Source organism: Miscanthus floridulus, chromosome 13, assembly GCF_019320115.1.
Source record: "Miscanthus floridulus cultivar M001 chromosome 13, ASM1932011v1, whole genome shotgun sequence".
NCBI lineage: Eukaryota > Viridiplantae > Streptophyta > Magnoliopsida > Poales > Poaceae > Miscanthus > Miscanthus floridulus.
The window spans coordinates 67,922,359-67,930,115 of record NC_089592.1 but is presented as its reverse complement, the minus strand read 5'-3'; the positions used below and the strand labels follow the sequence as shown (position 1 = coordinate 67,930,115).

Below are 7,757 nucleotides of genomic sequence, written 5' to 3'. Positions count from 1 at the left end.
CGCTGGATCTGAATGCACCAGGACGCAGCCGGCAGGCTGCGTCCGGTCAGGCTGACGTACGATGACGCAGAAGCTGGAGTGTGACCGGACACTGGCTGCGTCCAATCAAGTGTGACCGGACGCGTCTGGTCGAGGTCGGTACCTTACTAGAAACGACCGGACGCTGGGGGTTCAGCGTCCGGTCAGTTGAAAGCTGCTGCGTCCGGTCAAGTCAAGTGACTGTTGGAACCGGGACATGTGGCTGTCTGTGGGCGACCGGACGCTGAGGTCCAGCATCCGGTCAACACGACCGGAGCGTCCAGTCGGCCCGACCGTTGCCCAGTGAAGGGGTAACGGCTAGTTTAGCCCTTGGGGCTATAAATAGAAGTGGCCTTTGGCCATGGCTGGTAAGGAGCACCTAAGGGGACTTAGTGTCCATGCTTGTGAGTGCTTGGGAGCCCTCCATCACACATATACTTGACAGTGATCATTCGATTGTGTGAGTGAGCGATTCTAGTGCGATTGCATCATGAGGTTGCATCAAGTGGCACTAGGTGATCGAGTTGCAAGCCGGTGGTGCTTGTTACTCTTGGAGGTTGCCACCTCCTAGACGGCTTGGTGGTGGTCTCCAGTTGAAGTGCGCAAGAAGCTTGTGCGGCGCTCTGGAGAAGTGCTTGTGAGGGGCACTTGTGCTCGCCCCGCGGGAGCCACGAAGAGCAACTCTAGTAAAGCATGTCATTGAGCTACCCTCACTCAAGGGGTAGGTTCTTGCGGCGCCCGACATGCGGGCTTAGCGGGTGATGCTAATTAGCCACCGAACCACCAAGTGAGCGGTCGACACAATGGGGACTAGCGTGTTGGCAAAGCACGTGAACCTCGGGAGAAAAATCATCGTGTCAACCTTGTTCTTCCTGTTGGTTTGCATCCCCTATTACACAAGGTTGCAATTACTTTTATACATATTAAGCTTGTGTAGTTGCTCTTGTAATTAGATAGCTTGTGTAGCTTGCTAATTACCTTCTTGCTTGTGTAGCATAGAAGTAGCTCCCTTGCGTGGCTAATTTGGTTTGTGTAACCTTGTTAGTCACATTACTTAGTTTATGTAGCTAAGTATTTGCGCTCTCTGATTTGGCATTGGTTGCCTTGTTATTGAGCATTGCTAGTGAGCTTAGTTGGCTTTGTGCTTTTGCTTACTAGCATGTGTAGGAGCTCCCTTGTTGCTTAAAGAACTAGTGGCATAGGTTTGTGTAACCGTGCTCCTAGAATTGTTTAGGAGAGCTCTAACTAGCCCGGCACCTTTGTTGCATAATTGTTATCTTTGCAAGGTGCTAGTGAACATATATAGTGGGGTATAGTCTTGGCTAGACCGATAGTTTTAATTCCGCATTTGTATCGGTTAGCCGACGTGATTAATTTTAGAAAAGACTATTCACCCCCCACCCCTCTAGTCCACCATCTCGACCCTTCAAAGGTAATATATGACTGGTTTTGACCGTCCAACAAACTACATTGAAGATCCAGAAGCATTAATCAGGAGGACTAGAGCTAAACTCAAGAATGTTTTTTGCTTTAAAGTTGGAAGACAACAAGATAAGGCAACACTTAACACCTGAATTTGAAGCTATGGCTAACATGACTCTCCATTAATTCTCTGCTCCAACTACGGCCAACATCCGTACTAGACCAATAGTCAATGTCAAAGATAATGGATTCAAGCTCAAGCCAGCCCTCATCAGCATGGTGCACGCAAGCCAGTTTTGTGGAAAGGCACATGAAGATCTGAGTGCACATCTCCAACACTTCTTGGAGATATGTAGCACCTTCACCATCAAAGGAGTAACTCAATATGTCATATTACTTTGCCTCTTCCCATTCTATCTTGGGGAAGGCAAAGCAATGGTTCTACGCCAACAAAGATAGAAAAACTACATAGGATAACTGCTCCACTGTCTTCCTAGCAAAATTCTTTCCCATAGGCAAGACCAATGCTCTACGTGGAAGAATTTCAAGCTTTCAGCAACAACATATTGAATTGTCCCTGAGGCATGGGAACACTTTCAAGATTACATTGTGGAATGTCCTCATCATGGGATGGAGAATTGCTACTCATGTAGACTTTCTATCATAGGTTGACCAACAGTACCCGTGAGACTATGGATGTTGTTGCTAGAGGTGCATTCCTATCACTCACCATACCAGCTGCAATAGCTCTTGTGGAGAAGATGGCCTTCAACCAAGGTTGGAATGAAGAATGTCTTCAGACCCGCAAGAGAGGTGGAGGTATGCATCAACTCAAGGAGGTAGGCATGCTATCTACCAAGATGGACCTACTGATGAAGAAGCATGAAGATCGAGCCAATGAGAAGTAAGAACTCATGCACATTCATGATTCTCGCATGACATGTGAAGAGTGGCTGGGCACTCAGGGAACAGCTGTCCTGAAACCCAAGAGGATGTGAACTTTGTCAACAACAGCAACTACTTTTGTCCTCAACAGAATCAAGGATGGAACCAACAACAAAGACCGAGCTACAAAGGTAATTAACAAGGTAACTATCAAGGTAATAATTTTAATAATTTTAATCAACCACCCTTGAGTGAATTAATTGCTAGCCAATCCGAACTTATGGAGGGATTATCTAGACATGTAGCTACCAATGATAAAATTCTAGAGAACATAAATAATAGAATGGATAGCTTTGCTTCTGCCATTAAGAACCAGCATAGCTTTAATAAAATGGTAGAATCACAAATAGCTCAGCTCATAGTTGTTGTTCCTTCATCCGATAAAGGTAAGATTCTGGGGCAACCGAAAGATCTAGAAACTGCAAATCTTGTCGATATTCACAATGCAACATATTATTATATACAACCATCGATGGGAAGGTGGATAGACTATACCTTGCTAGAAAAGAAGAGCGATCCAGGGAGACCTGTCATCCCCATCGCCATTGACCTCACATTTTTCAAGAAGTTGTCTGTGACTTCGGAGCAAGTGTCAACATCATGCCTAAGGTAATTTATGATCAAATTAATAGAGATAGTTTGTTGTACACAAACTTGTGTTTGTAGCTTGCAGATCAGTCACTCTGTTACCCTAAGGGAGTTCTTGAAGATGCCATTGTTCGAGTGGGACAATCATATGTTCCTGTAGACTTTGTGGTTCTAGAAATAGGTGGAGATGTAAGGGCACCCATTATTTTGGGCTTGACCTTTCCTAAGCACCGCAAAAGCCATCATCTATGCAGATAGTGCCAAGTTTTGTTTCACAATCAAGGATAGGAAGGAGAAGTTTTCTTTAAAGAACCGCATCCTACAATCTTTGGCACATCTGCAGACACCACACCTACCCGAAGAGACAACTAGTGACCAAGAAGAAGAAGAACAGGAGATGGAGGAAGAACAAGGCTAGGTAGCCTCAAAGAGAATCAGTTAACATGATCAACACACTTTAATCAGAGTATGACCACCTCCTCACTTCACCATTCCTTGCTAAGAAGGATGACCTAGGAGTACCCACGATCGAGTGTACCACTGGACAAAGAATTTTTCACAAGACCTTCTTCGACATTGGGTTGGGATGTTAATATAATGTTCAAGGTAACGTATAAATACTTATTTGGTGATGAACCTTTGTTCCCTACATATATGCAATTACAGATGGCTGACCAATCAATCCAATTGCCAGAAGGAATAGCAAAAGATGTCATGGTAAGAATACACGATCAATTTGCCCCTACCGACTTCATGGTTCTAGACATGGGTGAAGAAGAAGATGATACACCTATTATATTGGGGAAGGCAAATCAATGGTTCTACGCCAACAAAGATAGAAATACTACATGGGATAACTGCTCCACTATATTCCTAGCAAAGTTCTTTCCCATAGGCAAGACCAATGCTCTACGTGGAAGAATTTCAAGCTTTCAGCAACAACATGATGAATTGCCCCTGAGGCACGGGAACACTTTCAAGATTACATTATGGAATGTCCTCATCATGAGATGGAGAATTGGCTACTCATGTAGACTTTCTATCACGGGTTGATCAACTGTACCCGTGAGACTATGGATGCTGTTGCTAGAGGTGCATTCCTATCACTCACCATACCAGCTGCAATAGCTCTTTAGAGAAGATGGCCTTCAACCAAGGTTGGAATAAAGAATGTCTTCAGACCCGCAAGAGAGGTGGAGGTATGCATCAACTCAAGGAGGTAGACATGCTATCTACCAAGATGGACCTACTGATGAAGAAGCATGAAGATCGAGCCAATGAGAAGCAAGAACTCATGCACATTCATGATTCTCGCATGACATGTGAAGAGTGGCTGGGCACTCAGGGAATAGCTGTCCTAAAACCCAAGAGGATGTGAACTTTGTCAACAACAGCAACTACTTTCGTCCTCAACAGAATAAAGGATGGAACCAACAACAAAGACCGAGCTACAAAGGTAATTAACAAGGTAACTATCAAGGTAATAATTTTAATAATTTCAATCAACCACCCTTGAGTGAATTAATTGCTAGCCAATCCGAACTTATGGAGGGATTATCTAGACATGTAGCTATCAATGAAAAATTCTAGAGAACATAAAGAATAGAATGGATAGCTTTGCTTCTGCCATTAAGAACCAGCATAGCTTTAATAAAATGGTAGAATCACGAATAGCTCAGCTCATAGCTCAGCTCATAGTTGTTGTTCCTTCGTCTGATAAAGGTAAGATTCTGGGGCAACCAAAAGATCTAGAAACTACAAAACTTGTCGATATTCACAATGCAGCATATTATTATATACAACCATCGATGGGAAGGTGGATAGACTATACCTTGCTAGAAAAGAAGAGCGATCCAGGGAGACCTGTCATCCCCGTCGCCATTGACCTCACATTTTTCAAGAAGTTGTCTGTGACTTCGGAGCAAGTGTCAACATCATGCCTAAGGTAATTTATGATCAAATTAATAGAGATAGTTTGTTGTACACAAACTTGTGTTTGTAGCTTGTAGATCAGTCACTCTGTTACCCCAAGGGAGTTCTTGAAGATGCCATTGTTCGAGTGGGACAATCATATGTTCCTGTAGACTTTGTGGTTCTGGAAATAGGGGGAGATGTAAGGCACCCATTATTTTGGGCTAACCTTTCCTAAGCACTGCAAAAGCCATCATCTACGCAGATAGTGCTAAGTTTTGTTTCACAATCAAGGATAGGAAGGAGAGGTTTTCTTTGAAGAACCGCATCCTACAATCTTTGGCACATCTACAGACACCACACCTATCGAAGAGACAACAGTGACCAAGAAGAAGAAGAACAGGAGATGGAGGAAGAACAAGGCCAGGCAGCCTCAAAGAGAATCAATTAACATGATCAACACACTTTGATCAGAGTATGACCACCTCCTCGCTTCACCATTCCTTGCTAATAAGGATGACCTAGGAGTACCCATGATCGAGTGTACCATTAGACAAAGAATTTTTCACAAGACCTTCTACGACATTGGGTTGGGTGTCAAAATAATGTTCAAGGTAACGTATAAATACTTATTCGGTGATGAACCTTTGTTCCCTACATATATGCAATTACCGATGGCTGACCAATCAATCTAATTTCCAGAAGGAATAGCAAAAGATGTCATGGTAAGAATACACGATCAATTTGCCCCTGCCTACTTCATGGTTCTAGACATGGGTGAAGAAGAAGATGATACACCTATTATATTGGGAAAGGCAAATCAATGGTTCTACACCAACAAAGATAGAAATACTACATGGGATAACTGCTCCACTATCTTCCTAGCAAAGTTCTTTCCCATAGGCAAGACCAATGCTCTACGTGGAAGAATTTCAAGCTTTCAGCAACAACATGATGAATCTGTCCCTGAGGCATGGGAATGCTTTCAAGATTACATTGTGGAATGTCCTCATCATGGGATGGAGAATTGGCTACTCATGTAGACTTTCTACCATGGGTTGACCAACAGTACCTGTAAGACTATGGATGTTGTTGCTAGAGGTGCATTCCTATCACTCACCATACCAACTGCAATAGCTCTTATGGAGAAGATGGCCTTCAACCAAGTTTGGAATGAAGAATGTCTTCAGACCCGCAAGAGAGGTGGAGTTATGCATCAAGTCAAGGAGGTAGACATGCTATCTACCAAGATGGACCTGCTGATGAAGAAGCTTGAAGATCGAGCCAATGAGAAGCAAGAACTCATGTACATTCATGATTCTCACATGACATGTGAAGAGTGGCTGGGCACTCAGGGAACAGTTGTCCTGAAACCCAAGAGGATATGAACTTTGTCAACAACAGCAACTACTTTCAACCTCAACAGAATCAAGGATCAAAGCAACAACAGAGACCAAACTACCAATGTAATTAACAAGGTAACTATCAAGGTAATAATTTTAATAATTTCAATCAACCACGCTTGAGAGAATTAATTGCCAGCCAATTCCGAACTTATGGAGGGCTTATCTAGAAAGGTAGCTACCAATGATAAAATTCTATAGAACATAAATAATAGAATGGATAGCTTTGCTTCTGGCATTAAGAACCAGCATAGCTTTAATAAAATGGTAGAATCACAAATAGCTCAGCTCACAGTTGTTGTTCCTTCGTCCGATAAAGGTAAGATTCTAGGGCAACCAAAAGATCTAGAAACTACAAATTTTGTTGATATTCACAATGCAACATATTATTATATACAACCATCGACGAGAAGGTGGATAGACTATACCTTGCCAGAAAAGAAGAGCGATCCAGGGAGACCTATCATCCCCATTGCCATTGACCTCACATTTTTCAAGAAGTTGTCTGTGACTTCAGAGCAAGTGTCAACATCATGCCTAAGGTAATTTATGATCAAATTAATAGAGATAGTTTGTTGTACACAAACATGCATTTGCAGCTTGCAGATCAGTCACTCTGTTACCCCAAGAGAGTTCTTGAAGATGCCATTGTTCGAGTGGGACAATCATATGTTCCTGTAGACTTTGTGGTTCTAGAAATAGGTGGAGATGTAAGGGCACCCATTATTTTGGGCTGACCTTTCCTAAGCACCGCAAAAGCCATCATCTACGCGGATAGTGCCAAGTTATGTTTCACAATCAAGGATAGGAAGGAGAAGTTTTCTTTCAAGAACCGCATCCTGCAATCTTCGGGACATCCACAGACACCACACCTACCCGAAGAGACAACAGTGACCAAGAAGAAGAAGAACAGGAGATGGAGGAAGAACAAGGCCTAGGCAACCTCAAAGAGAATCAGTTAACATGATCAACACACTTCGATCAGAGTATGACCAGCTCCTCGCTTCACCATTCCTTGCTAAGAAGGATGACACAGGAGTACCCATGATCGAGTGTACCATTGGACAAAGAATTTTTCACAAGACCTTCTGCGACATTGGGTTGGGTGTCAATATAATGTTCAAGGTAATGTATAAATACTTATTCGGTGATGAACCTTTGTTCCCTACATATATGCAACTACAGATGGCTAACCAATCAATCTGAGTTCTAGAAGGAATAGCAAAAGATGTCATGGTAAGAATACATAATCAATTTGCCCCTGCCGACTTCATGGTTCTAGACATGGGTGAAGAAGAAGATGATACACCTATTATATTGGGAAGACCGTTCCTCAACACAACCAACGCAATCATCTACGTTGGATCTAGACAAGTCCACTTCCAATTCCCTAGAGAAAAGGTACGCTGTTATTTCAATAGTTATACCCCTTATGAATAGCCCAAGAAGACCTGCTCTAGGAGGAGACAT

The 7,757-nt window shown here is 42.9% G+C and overlaps 3 non-coding genes across 3 annotated transcripts; all 3 read right to left on the bottom strand.

The window, feature by feature from the left end:
• Positions 1–1,964: 1,964 nt before the first annotated feature.
• Positions 1,965–2,072, bottom strand: LOC136502344 (small nucleolar RNA R71). The gene has a single exon (XR_010770505.1). It is a non-coding gene; the product is annotated as a small nucleolar RNA R71 (small nucleolar RNA).
• Positions 2,073–3,877: 1,805 nt separating this feature from the next.
• On the bottom strand, positions 3,878–3,985 carry LOC136502367 (small nucleolar RNA R71). The gene has a single exon (XR_010770524.1). It is a non-coding gene; the product is annotated as a small nucleolar RNA R71 (small nucleolar RNA).
• A 1,811-nt stretch (positions 3,986–5,796) lies between these two features.
• LOC136502468 (small nucleolar RNA R71) lies at positions 5,797–5,905 on the bottom strand. Its single transcript, XR_010770604.1, has one exon. It is a non-coding gene; the product is annotated as a small nucleolar RNA R71 (small nucleolar RNA).
• Between the last annotated feature and the right edge of the window lie 1,852 nt (positions 5,906–7,757).